Source organism: Scyliorhinus canicula, chromosome 17, assembly GCF_902713615.1.
Source record: "Scyliorhinus canicula chromosome 17, sScyCan1.1, whole genome shotgun sequence".
NCBI lineage: Eukaryota > Metazoa > Chordata > Chondrichthyes > Carcharhiniformes > Scyliorhinidae > Scyliorhinus > Scyliorhinus canicula.
The window spans coordinates 105661826-105675699 of NC_052162.1; the positions used below are offsets into that span (position 1 = coordinate 105661826).

At 45.7% G+C, this 13874-nt stretch overlaps 4 non-coding genes across 4 annotated transcripts; all 4 read left to right on the forward strand.

Annotated features, from left to right (window-relative positions):
* The first annotated feature begins 3791 nt into the window (after positions 1 to 3791).
* On the forward strand, positions 3792 to 3863 carry trnae-cuc. Its single transcript has one exon. It is a non-coding gene; the product is annotated as a tRNA-Glu (tRNA).
* A 3814-nt stretch (positions 3864 to 7677) lies between these two features.
* Positions 7678 to 7772, forward strand: trnai-uau. The gene is made up of 2 exons: positions 7678 to 7715; positions 7737 to 7772. It is a non-coding gene; the product is annotated as a tRNA-Ile (tRNA).
* A 1939-nt stretch (positions 7773 to 9711) lies between these two features.
* Positions 9712 to 9783, forward strand: trnae-uuc. Its single transcript has one exon. It is a non-coding gene; the product is annotated as a tRNA-Glu (tRNA).
* A 3807-nt stretch (positions 9784 to 13590) lies between these two features.
* trnai-uau lies at positions 13591 to 13685 on the forward strand. Its single transcript has 2 exons — positions 13591 to 13628; positions 13650 to 13685. It is a non-coding gene; the product is annotated as a tRNA-Ile (tRNA).
* The last annotated feature ends 189 nt before the right edge of the window (positions 13686 to 13874 follow it).

The window sequence follows — 13874 nt, forward strand, 5'->3', positions numbered from 1 at the left end:
CGTGACTGATTGGGCTAAGGGGGAGGATTTAGGCTCCAGTCTGTGTAAGATAATTCTATGATTTTATGTCAATACAATTAGCATCATGACAGCTGTAGCCATGGTCCTATCGAAAGACCGCTTGAATGTTCCTAAAGCGATCCACCCCACTATCACAGCAGGCAGTCCATTCCACACCCTATCCACTCTCGGAGCAAAGAACCAACATCGGATATCCCTCTTATATCTCGCACTCTCAATCTTATCGTTATGCCCCCTTGTATAGTCTCTTCAATGTGGAGACCGAAACTGACACGATGTTCCTGACGTGGTCTCATCAGAACCTGTAAAGTTGTAGCAAGACATTAAAGACGACAAACCCGAGCAACATGCAGAAGACTGGAAGGAGATTGTGACTGTGAATATGTGGCACTGCGCACATTCCTGTTTCCTATTTATTATCTGTAAACTCCATTTCTTCTCAATACCTTGTGTCGCACACTGCCTGTTCCTACTTTCGAGGCTAAGCTCAGGTTCCCCAACTGCCTGTTTGCATCTGGCAGCTCCTTGATCCTAAGACCTTGCTGAATTAAGCATTCAACTCTCCGACTTCCCGAGACACAGAAGTAGTGTCCATTCATAAATTAGTAACCCTGATACTAACAAAGCGGGATGGAGGCAAGACTAAGTATGAGTATTGACACTCCGGGTGGAATGGCGAGCTGGAGTTCATTCACAAAAGCAGCAACATTGAAACAACTGCGCCAAACGTGGGGCTGCAAACCACAATCCGAATCTCAGGCTCTTACGACTGAGCTACTGGGCACTGAAATAGCAGCTGACCCAATTTCACTGCCCTGCCTTCGAAATAATTGTTAGTGAATTTGTGGTTCTTCGTTGTACTTGTTAAAAGCAGGAGCTGCACAATTGGATTAACTTTGGGTTCAGGTCCGAATCTTTACAGTCTTTTCAGATCTCGGGATCTCTAAAGACTTAATTACCTGCAGTTGCTCGCATTCAAAGCATGTCTTGCATCTTTGAGTTTCTCTCTTTTTATATGTGTCTGAAACATACCTCTTCATTCACCTGAGGAAGGATCAGCGCTCCGAAAGCTAGTGATTTGAAACAAGCCTGTTGGACTTTAACCTGGTGTTGTAAGATTTCTTACTGTGCTCACCCAAGTCCAACGCCGGCACCTCCACATCATAACTTTGGGTTGGCACTGATTGTGCAGAACATCACATTCAGTCACCACAGATAAACTGCATGAAACTTTGACAGCAGTGGGAATCAAACCAACATTGCTATGGAGGCAGGAATCGAAATCCACTGCTTCGGACCACTTGTAAGACGTCTTACAACATCAGTTTAAACCTCCGCTCCTAAAGCTAGTGGTTCCAAATAAACCTATTGGTCTTTAACCTAGTGTTGTAAGACATCATCCTGTGCCCACCCCAGTCCAAAGGCGGCATTTCCACATCATTGGACCACTTCGCCAGACGACCAAATTCGAAATTTTCTGTTTACCATTCTGTTTGCTCCAATGCCATTGAAATAAAATATAAATTAAGGAGCTGCAATCGACCAAAAGCCTCCTTGCGCCTCCTCTGACACTGAATAAGATCACAGCGAATCCCCAGCCTTAAAACCAATTACCAAAACGATCCCGATAACCTTTAATTCCCTTCGGGTCCAACAATCTCTCCATCCGACCCTTCAATATCTGCAAGATCTGAGGATTCACGGAGATCTGCGGCACAGAATTCAATGGATTCCCAAACTTTGAAGAACTGCTGCATTTCGTGGGCTCCAGTGGCGCAATCGGTTACCCCGCGCTACTTATACAGCAGTGCAGACAGCGAGCAATGCCGAGGTTGTGAGTTCGATCCTCACCTGTAGCAGTTTTTTTGCTGCAACGTGTGAGGAACTCTGCAATTCAATGTTCAGTTCGCAGCTGAGAGCATTTGAATAGCAAACCAGCGTCTCTGGGCTGGTTCACCACACATGTTGGCACTGCTGCTTCACAGCTCTTGCTGAACAATTTGCACTTTCGCCCAGTGTCAGAGAAAATCCAGCATCTGGTAGTATTGCCAAGATGTCCACGGATATGGAGATGCTGGCGTTGGGCTGCGGTGGGCACAGAAAGAAGTCTTACAACATAGAACATTACAGCGCAGTACGGGCCCTTCAGCCCTCGATGTTGCACCGACCCGTGAAACCATCTGAAGCCTATCTGACCTACACTATTCCATTTTCATCCATATATCTATCCAGTGACCACTTAAATGCCCTTAAATTTGGCAAGTCTACTACTGTTGCAGGCAGTGCGTTCCACACCCCTACTACTCTCTGAATCAAGAAACTGCCTCTGACATCTGTCCTTTTTCTACCACCCCTCAATTTAAAACTATGCCCCCTCGTGTTGGTCATCACCATCCGAGGAAAACGACTCTCACTGTCCACCCTATCTAACCCTCTGACGATCTTATATGTCTCTATTAAGTCAACGCACAGCTTTCTCCTCTCTAACGAAAACAACCTCAAGTCCCTGAGACTTTCCTCGTAAGATCTTCCCTCCATACCAGGCAACATCCTAGTAAATCTCCTCTGAACCCTTTCCAAAGCTTCCACATCCTTCCTATAATGTGGTGACCAGAACTGCACGCAGTACTCCAGCTGCGGCCGCACCAGAGTTTTGTACAGCTGCAGCATGACCTCGTGGCTCCGAAACTCAATCCCCCTACTGATACAAGCTAGCACACCATATGCCTTCTTAACAGCCCTATTAACCTGGGTGGCAACTTTCAGGGATTTATGTACCTGGATGCCGAGATCTCTGTGTTCATCTACATTACCAAGAATCTTGCCATTAGCCCAGTACTCTGCACTCCTGTTACACTAGGTTAAAGTACAATAGGTTGATTTGGAATCATAGCTTTCGGAACACAGCTTTAACCTGGTGTAAGACTTCTTACAAGTGGTGCAAGACAGAGGATTTCGATTCCAGTCTATGTAGCAATGTGGGATTGATTCCCACTGCTGTGAAAGTTTCATGCAGTTTCGCTGAGTTGATTGATTGTTCTCTTCTGCAGAAGCAGTGTCACTCAACGTTGATCCAGTTGTGCAGCTCCTGCTTTTAACAAGTAGAATAAGGAACCACTATTCGCAACAATCATTGCGAAGGCAGGGCAGTGACATTGGTTCAGCTGCTATTCCAGTGCCCACTAGCTCAGTCATTAGAGCCTGAGTTTCGGATTGTGGTTTGGAGCCCCACGTTTGGCGAAATTGTTTAAACGTTGCTGGTTTCAAGGATGAACTCCAGCTCTCCATTCCTGCCGGAGTGTCACCAATCAAATTTAGTCTTGTCTCCATCCCGCTTTCTTGGTACCACAGTTACTGGTTTATGAGTGAAAATTGCCTCTATGTCATTGGAAGTCAGAGATTATAATGCTCTCTTGTCATTTTGAATTAAATGTGGACCCATATCTGGGAGATAATTGTGTCAGTGCGATGTGTAAAATCTGATCAATCGCCACCCAGATTTCAGCTCACTGCACAATCGCCATGGTCAGTTCGTTGAAGCCTATCAGTGTCCTTCTCCTCTGGATTTGTTTCCGACCCGCTGCGCATGTAGCATTTCCAGCCCCAATGGGGAAATGCAGCTCTCATTCCACTGATTATCGATTCAATCATAAGCAATTCAAGTTCGCTTATCAGCTTGATGGACTCGTGCCGAGGCCGGAGTGGTTCCAGGGTCGAATCAACGAGATCACCAGAGAATTGGGGCAACCTCCCGCTGAATTGGGCCAGCATCCCTGGTGGTCTAGTGGTTAGGATTCGGCGTTCTCACCGCCGCGGTCCGGGTTCGATTCCCGGTCAGGGAATGAAAGTTTACTCTTTTGCAGGGGATGGTTTTGCTGACTCAGCTAAATCGCTGGCTTTTAAAGCAGACCAAGCAGGCCAGCAATACGGTTCAATTCCCGAACTAGCCACCCCGGACAAGCGCCGGAATGTGACGACTAGGTGCTTTTCACAGTAACTTCATTGAAGCCAACTCGCGACAATACGCGATTTTCATTTCACTTTCACTTAGTTCATCAAGGAGAGCATTTACTTTTCATTTCTGACCTTTTGCACGTAAGACATGTATCTCCGACAATATGCCATGACAGCTGTAATACAAGTGACTTCTGCAGCCAATGGCAACACCGATTGCTCTCAGCTGGAACATGAAACTGACTGTGAGGTGAGACAGTACTCATGTATCAATTACAATTTCCAAAACCCACCACCCTTATCACTGCGGCTCCTGTGAAACATTCAAGACAACATACGGCAGATATTCATCACTGGAAGTAACTGACACACATGAAATTCCAAACACATTCATGCCACACCTCTTTCTGCTTCTGTCGCTACCTCACCTAACCAGATCCCTCTGTCCGTCCATATCCCAGGGTCAATGCGCTGCTTGATACAAACAGGCAGTTGGCGAACCCAAGCTTTGCCTCGAAAGCAGGAACAGGCAGTGTAGGACACAACGTATTGAGAAGAGATGGAGTTTACAGATGAGAAGGTAAAACCACACCAGGATCTCATCTTCCTGGTCCCCCCGGACACTGATGCAGGAATGTGTGCAGTGCTAAGTAGTCACAGTCACAATCTCCTTCCAGTCTTCTGCATGTTGCTAAGCTTTGTCGTACTTAAAGTCTTGCTGCATCTTTTCAGGTTCTGATTTGAAACCACATCTGGAATATTGTGTGCAGTTTCGGTCTCTACATTGAATGGACAATATACTTGCATTGGAGGTGGTACAGCAAAGGTTCACGAGATTCTTCTCTGGATGACAGGGTTTTCCTATGTAAAGGGGCTGAGAAATTTGGGCTGAAATTCCCTGGAGTTTAGAAGACTGGGAGGTGATCTCAAAGAAACCCACACAATTGTGAATATGTTTGATAGGGTGGACGCTGAGAGATTGTTTCCACTGGTCAGGGAATCTGAAACACTACGGCAGAGTCTCAGGATAGGGGGCTGTTCATTCGTGACTGAGATGAGGAGACATTACTTCACTCAAAAGGTTGTGATTCTTTGAACTTCTCCACACCAGAGGGTTGTGCATGTTCCATCATTGAACACATTTCAGGTTGGGATAGACAAGCTTTTCGTTCTATTCGGAAATGAAGGTGAGCTGTGGGAAGATGGAATTGTGTTGGAAGATCAGCCAACATTTAAACCTTTAAGTCAGGTTATCAAGTTTAATCGCATATTTGAAATACATATTTTATTACATGTAATATTTTTCTCATGAATATTCATTGACTAAATTATTTTGGTAACACCAGATCACAGTAGAGCCGTTAACACTTGAGACATATTTTGCCCAAGGACCCAAGAACAACCCAGAACTGTGAACAATGAATGCGATGGGGAGAAAACAGCAAAAAAGCCGTCCCTGGGTGGCCTCGAACCACCAACCTGAAGATTTAAAGCACGTTCGCAGTCTGGGCATTAAAAAGCTCTCACCTCAGTATGTACTAGCTGATGCCTCAGCAGGTGGAATGAGGCAGTGAATCCTTTCCCACTCTCTGAGTCGGTGAACAGCCTCTCCCCAGTGTGGACTTGTTGCTGTGACATCAGGGAGCAGAACTAAGTGAATTCCTTCTCACACTGGGCGCGGGTGAAAAGTCTCTCCCGAGTGTGAATTTGTTGGACTGGCAATCGGTTGGATAACTGCGTGAATTTCTTGTCATATTGAGTGCAAGTGAATGGTTTCACCCCAGTGTTACTTTCCATGTTCCATTTCTGACTGAATCCTTGGTAATAAACGAAAGAAGAAGTGTAACAGGAAAATCACTTGGGAACTTTGGGAATGTTTACATTTAATTTCATTCAATCGATAATGAGACGTGGTAACGTGACTGATTGGGCTAAGGGGGAGGATTTAGGCTCCAGTCTGTGTAAGATAATTCTATGATTTTATGTCATTAAAATTAGCATCATGACAGCTGTAGCCATGGTCCTATCGAAAGACCGCTTGAAAGTTCCTAAAGCGTTCCACCCCACTATCACAGCAGGCAGTCCATTCCACACCCTATCCACTCTCGGAGCAAAGAACCAACATCGGATATTCCTCCTATATCTCGCACTCTGAATCTTATCGTTATGCCCCCTTGTATAGTCTCTTCAATGTGGAGACCGAAACTGACACGATGTTCCTGATGTGGTCTCATCAGAACCTGAAAAGCTATAGCAAGACATTAAAGACGACAAACCCGAGCAACATGCAGAAGACTGGAAGGAGATTGTGACTGTGAATATGTGGCACTGCGCACATTCCTAATTCCTATTTATTATCTGTAAACTCCATTTCTTCTCAATACCTTGTGTCCTACACTGCCTGTTCCTACTTTCGAGGCTAAGCTCGGGTTCGCCAACTGCCTGTTTGCATCTGGCAGCTCCTTGATCCTAAGATCTTGCTGAATTAAACATTCAACTCTCCGACTTCCCGAGACACAGAAGTAGTTTCCACTCATAAATTAGTAACCCTGATACTAACAAAGCGGGATGGAGGCAAGACTAAGTTTGAGTGATGACACTCCGGGTGGAATGGCGAGCTGGAGTTCATTCACAAAAGCAGCAACATTGAAACAACTGCGCCAAACGTGGGGCTGCAAACCACAATCCGAATCTCAGGCTCTTACGACTGAGCTGCTGGGCACTGAAATAGCAGCTGACCCAATGTCACTGCCCTGCCTTCGAAATAATTGTTAGTGAATTTGTGGTTCTTCGTTGTACTTGTTAAAAGCAGGAGCTGCACAATTGGATTAACTTTGGGTTCAGGTCCGAATCTTTACAGTCTTTACAGATCTCGGGATCTCTAAAGTACTTAATTACCTGCAGTTGCTCGCATTCAAAGCATGTCTTGCATCTTTGAGTTGTCTCTTTATATATGTGTCTGGAACATACCTCTTCATTCACCTGAGGAAGGAGCAGTGCTCCGAAAGCTAGTGATTTGAAACAAGCCTGTTGGACTTTAACCTGGTGTTGTAAGATTTCTTACTGTGCTCACCCAAGTCCAACGCCGGCACCTCCACATCATAACTTTGGGTTGGCACTGATTGTGCAGAACAGCACATTCAGTCACCACAGATAAACTGCATGAAACTTTGACAGCAGTGGGAATCAAACCAACATTGCTATGGAGGCAGGGATCGAAATCCACTGCTTTGGACCACTTGTAAGACGTCTTACAACATCAGTTTAAACCTCCGCTCCTAAAGCTAGTGATTCCAAATAAACCTATTGGTCTTTAACCTAGTGTTGTAAGACTTCATCCTGTGCCCACCCCAGTCCAAAGGCGGCATTTCCACATCATTGGACCACTTCGCCAGACGACCAGATTCGAGATTTTCTGTTTACCATTCTGTTTGCTCTAATGCCATTGAAATAAAATATAAATTAAGGAGCTGCAATCGACCAAAAGCCTCCTTGCGCCTCCTCTGACACTTAATAAGATCACAGCGAATCCCCAGCCTTAAAACCAATTCCCAAAACGATCCCGATAACCTTTAATTCCCTTCGGGTCCAACAATCTCTCCATCCGACGCTTCAATATCTGCAAGATCTGAGGATTCACGGAGATCTGCGGTACAGAATTCAATGGATTCCCAAACTTTGAAGAACTGCTGCATATTGTGGGCTCCAGTGGCGCAATCGGTTAGCGCGCGGTACTTATACAGCAGTGCAGATAGCAAACTATGCCGATGTTGTGAGTTCGATCCTCACCTGGAGCAGTTGTTTTTGCTGCAACGTGTGAGGAACTCTGCAATTCAATGTTCAGTTCGCAGCTGAGAACATTTGAATAGCAAACCAGCGTCTCTGGGCTGGTTCACCACACATGTTGGCACTACTGCTTCACAGCTCTCGCGTCCCGGGTTCAATTCCAGCTTCGGGTGACTGAGCAATTTGCACTTCCTCCCAGTGTCAGAAAAAATCCAGAATCTGGTAGTATGGCCAAGACAAACACGGATATGGAGATGCTGGCGTTGGGCTGCGTTGGGCACAGGGAGAAGTCTTACAACATAGAACATTACAGCGCAGTACGGGCCCTTCAGCTTTCGATGTTGCACCGACCCGTGAAACCATCTGAAGCCTATCTGACCTACACTATTCCATTTTCATCCATATGTCTATCCAGTGACCACTTAAATGCCCTTAAATTTGGCAAGTCGACTCCTGTTCCAGGCATTGCGTTCCACACCCCTACTACTCTCTGAGTAAAGAAACTGCCTCTGACATCTGTCCTTTTTCTACCACCCCTCAATTTAAAACTATGCCCCCTCGTGTTGGTCATCACCATCCGAGGAAAATGTCTCTCACTGTCCACCCAATCTAACCCTCTGACGATCTTATATGTCTCTATTAAGTCAACGCACAGCTTTCTCCTCTCTAACGAAAACAACCTCAAGTCCCTGAGCCTTTCCTCGTAAGACCTTCCCTCCATACCAGGCAACATCCTAGTAAATCTCCTCTGAACCCGTTCCAAAGCTTCCACATCCTTCCTATAATGTGGTGACCAGAACTGCACACAGTACTCCAGCTGCGGCCGCACCAGAGTTTTGTACAGCTGCAGCATGACCTCGTGGCTCCGAAACTCAATCCCCCTACTGATAAAAGCTAGCACACCATATGCCTTCTTAACAGCCCTATTAACCTGGGTGGCAACTTTCAGGGATTTATGTACCTGGATGCCGAGATCTCTGTGTTCATCTACATTACCAAGAATCTTGCCATTAGCCCAGTACTCTGCACTCCTGTTACACTAGGTTAAAGTACAATAGGTTTATTTGGAATCATAGCTTTCGGAGCACAGCTTTAACCTGGTGTAAGACTTCTTACAAGAGGTGCAAGACAGAGGATTTCGATTCCAGTCTATATAGCAATGTGGGATTGATTCCCACTGCTGTGAAAGTTTCATGCAGTTTCGCTGAGTTGATTGTTCTCTTCTGCAGAACCAGTGTCACTCAACGTTGATCCTGTTGTGTAGCTCCTGCTTTTAACAAGTAGAACAAGGAACCACTATTCGCAACAATCATTGCGAAGGCAGGGCAGTGACATTGGTTCAGCTGCTATTCCAGTGCCCACTAGCTCAGTCATTGGAGCCTGAGTTTCGGATTGTGGTTTGGAGCCCCACGTTTGGCGCAATTGTTTAAACGTTGCTGCTTTCAAGGATGAACTCCAGCTCTCCATTCCTGCCGGAGTGTCACCAATCAAATTTAGTCTTGTCTCCATCCCGCTTTCTTGGTACCACAGTTACTGGTTTATGAGTGAAAATTGCCTCTATGTCATTGGAAGTCGGAGATTTTAATGCTCTCTTGTCATTTTGAATTAAATGTGGACCCATATCTGGGAGATAATTGTGTCAGTGCGATCTGTAAAATCTGATCAATTGCCACCCAGATTTTACCTCACTGCACAATCGCCATGGTCAGTTCGTTGAAGCCTATCAGTGTCCTTCTCCTCTGGATTTGTTTCCGACCTGCTGCGCATGTAGCATTTCCAGCCCCGATGGGGAAATGCAGCTCTCATTCCACTGATTATCGATTCAATCAGGAAGCAGTTCAGGTTCGCTTATCAGCTTGATGGACTCGTGCCCAGGCCGGAGTGGTTCCAGGGTCGAATCAACGAGATCACCAGAGAATTGGGGCAACGTCCCGCTGAATTAGGCCAGCGTCCCTGGTGGTCTAGTGGTTAGGATTCGGCGCTTTCACCGCCGCGGCTCGGGTTCGATTCCCGGTCAGGGAATGAAAGTTTATTCATTTGCAGGGGCTGGTTTTGCTCACTCAGCTAAATCGCTCGCTTTTAAAGCAGACCAAGCAGGCCAGCAACACGGTTCGATTCCCGTACCAGCCACCCCGACAAGCGCCGGAATGTGGCGACTCGGGGCTTTTCACAGTAACTTCATTGAAGCCTACTCGCGACAATAACGATTTTCATTTCATTTTCACTTAGTTCATCAAGGAGAGCATTTACTTTTCATTTCTGACCTTTTGCACTCGAGACAAGTATCTCCGACAATATGCCATGACAGCTGTAATACAAGTGACTTCTGCAGCCAATGGCAACACCGATTGCTCTCAGCTGGAAGTGACAGTGACAGTGAGGTGAGACAGTACTAATGCATCAATTACAATTTCCAAAACTCACCACCCTTATCACTGCGGCTCCTGTGAAACATTCAAGACAACATACGGCAGATATTCATCACTGGAAGTAACTGACACACATGAAATTCCAAACACATTCATGCCACACCTCTTTCTGCTTCTGTCGCTACCTCACCTATCCAGATCCCTCTGTCCGTCCATATCCCAGGGTCAATGCGCTGCTTGATACAAACAGACAGTTGGCGAACCCAAGCTTTGCCTCGAAAGCAGGAACAGGCAGTGTAGGACACAACGTATTGAGAAGAGATGGAGTTTACAGATGAGAAGGTAAAACCACACCAGGATCTCATCTTCCTGGTCCCCCCGGACACTGATGCAGGAATGTGTGCAGTGCTAATTAGTCACAGTCACAATCTCCTTCCAGTCTTCTGCATGTTGCTAAGCTTTGTCGTACTTAAAGTCTTGCTGCATCTTTTCAGGTTCTGATGAGGCAAAATCTGGAATATTGTGTGCAGTTTCGGTCTCCACATTGAATGGACAATATACTTGCATTCGAGGTGGTACAGCAAAGGTTCACGAGATTCTTCTCTGGATGACAGGGTTTTCCTATGTAAAGGGGCTGAGAAATTTGGGCTGAAATTCCCTGGAGTTTAGAAGACTGGGAGGTGATCTCAAAGAAACCCACACAATTGTGAATATGTTTGATAGGGTGGACGCTGAGAGATTGTTTCCACTGGTCAGGGAATCTAAACACTACGGCAGAGTCTCAGGATAGGGGGCTGTTCATTCGTGACTGAGATGAGGAGACATTACTTCACTCAAAAGGTTGTGAATCTTTGAACTTCTCCACACCAGAGGGTTGTGCATGTTCCATCATTGAACACATTTCAGGTTGGGATAGACAAGCTTTTCGTTCTATTCGGAAATGAAGGTGAGCTGTGGGAAGATGGAATTGTGTAGGAAGATCAGCCAACATGTAAACCTTTATGTCAGTATATCAAGTTTAATCGCATATTTGAAATACATATTTTATTACATGTAATATGTTTCTCATGAATATTCATTGACTAAATTATTTTGGTAACACCGGATCACAGTAGAGCCGTTAACACTTGAGACATATTTTGCCCAAGGACCCAATAACAACCCAGAACTGTGAACAATGAATGCTGATGGGGAGAAAACAGCAAAAAAGCCGTCCCTGGGTGGCCTCGAACCACCAACCTGAAGATTTAAAGCACGTTCGCAGTCTGGGCATTAAAAAGCTCTCACCTCAGTATGTACTAGCTGATGCCTCAGCAGGTGGAATGAGGCAGTGAATCCTTTCCCACTCTCTGAGCCGGTGAACAGCCTCTCCCCAGTGTGGACTTGTTGGTGTGACATCAGGGAGCAGAACTAAGTGAATCCCTTCTCACACTGGGCGCAGGTGAACAGTCTCTCCCGAGTGTGAATTTGTTGGACTGGCAATCGGTTGGATAACTGCGTGAATTTCTTGTCACATTGAGTGCAAGTGAATGGTTTCACCCCAGTGTTACTTTCCATGTTCCATTTCTGACTGAATCCTTGGTAATAAACGAAAGAAGAAGTGTAACAGGAAAATCACTTGGGAACTTTGGGAATGTTTACATTTAATTTCATTCAATCGATAATGAGACGTGGTAACGTGACTGATTGGGCTAAGGGGGAGGATTTAGGCTCCAGTCTGTGTAAGATAATTCTATGATTTTATGTCATTAAAATTAGCATCATGACAGCTGTAGCCATGGTCCTATCCAAAGACCGCTTGAAAGTTCCTAAAGTGTTCCACCCCACTATCACAGCAGGCAGTCCATTCCACACCCTATCCACTCTCGGAGCAAAGAACCAACATCGGATATCCCTCCTATATCTCGCACTCTGAATCTTATCGTTATGCCCCCTTGTATAGTCTCTTCAATGTGGAGACCGAAACTGACACGATGTTCCTGATGTGGTCTCATCAGAACCTGAAAAGCTGTAGCAAGACATTAAAGACGACAAACCGAGCAACATGCAGAAGACTGGAAGGAGATTGTGACTGTGAATATGTGGCACTGCGCACATTCCTATTTCCTATTTATTATCTGTAAACTCCATTTCTTCTCAATACCTTGTGTCCTACACTGCCTGTTCCTACTTTCGAGGCTAAGCTCGGGATCGCCAACTGCCTGTTTGCATCTGGCAGCTCCTTGATCCTAAGATCTTGCTGAATTAAACATTCAACTCTCCGACTTCCCGAGACACAGAAGTAGTTTCCACTCATAAATTAGTAACCCTGATACTAACAAAGCGGGATGGAGGCAAGACTAAGTTTGAGTGATGACACTCCGGGTGGAATGGCGAGCTGGAGTTCATTCACAAAAGCAGCAACGTTGAAACAACTGCGCCAAACGTGGGGCTGCAAACCACAATCCGAATCTCAGGCTCTTACGACTGAGCTACTGGGCACTGAAATAGCAGCTGACCCAATGTCACTGCCCTGCCTTCGAAATAATTGTTAGTGAATTTGTGGTTCTTCGTTGTACTTGTTAAAAGCAGGAGCTGCACAATTGGATTAACTTTGGGTTCAGGTCCGAATCTTTACAGTCTTTACAGATCTCGGGATCTCTAAAGACTTAATTACCTGCAGTTGCTCGCATTCAAAGCATGTCTTGCATCTTTGAGTTTGTCTCTTTATATATGTGTCTGGAACATACCTCTTCATTCACCTGAGGAAGGAGCAGTGCTCCGAAAGCTAGTGATTTGAAACAAACCTGTTGGACTTTAACCTGGTGTTGAAAGATTTCTCACTGTGCTCACCCAAGTCCAACGCCGGCACCTCCACATCATAACTTTGGGTTGGCACTGATTGTGCAGAACAGCACATTCAGTCACCACAGTTAAACTGCATGAAACTTTGACAGCAGTGGGAATCAAACCAACATTGCTATGGAGGCAGGGATCGAAATCCACTGCTTTGGACCACTTGTAAGACGTCTTACAACATCAGTTTAAACCTCCGCTCCTAAAGCTAGTGATTCCAAATAAACCTATTGGTCTTTAACCTAGTGTTGTAAGACTTCATCCTGTGCCCACCACAGTCCAATGGCGGCATTTCCACATCATTGGACCACTTCGCCAGACGACCAGCGTCGGGATTTTCTGTTTACCATTCTGTTTGCTCTAATGCCATTGAAATAAAATATAAATTAAGGAGCTGCAATCGACCAATAGCCTCCTTGCGCTTCCTCTGACACTTAATAAGATCTCAGCGAATCCCCAGCCTTAAAACCAATTCCCAACACGATCCCGATAACCTTAATTCCCTTCGGGTCCAACAATCTCTCCATCCGACGCTTCAATATCTGCAAGATCTGAGGATTCACGGAGATCTGCGGTACAAAATTCAATGGATTCCCAAACTTTGAAGAACTGCTGCATATTGAGGGCTCCAGTGGCGCAATCGGTTAGCGCGCGGTACTTATACAGCAGTGCAGACAGCGAGCTATGCCGAGGTTGTGAGTTCGATCCTCACCTGGAGTAGTGGTTTTGCTGCAACGTGTGAGGAACTCTGCAATTCAATGTTCAGTTCGCAGCAGAGAACATTTGAATAGCAAACCAGCGTCTCTGGGCTGGTTCACCATACATGGTGGCACTGCTGCTTCACAGCTCTTGCGTCCCGGGTTCAATTCCAGCTTCGGGTGACTGAGTAATTTGCACTTTCTCCCAGTG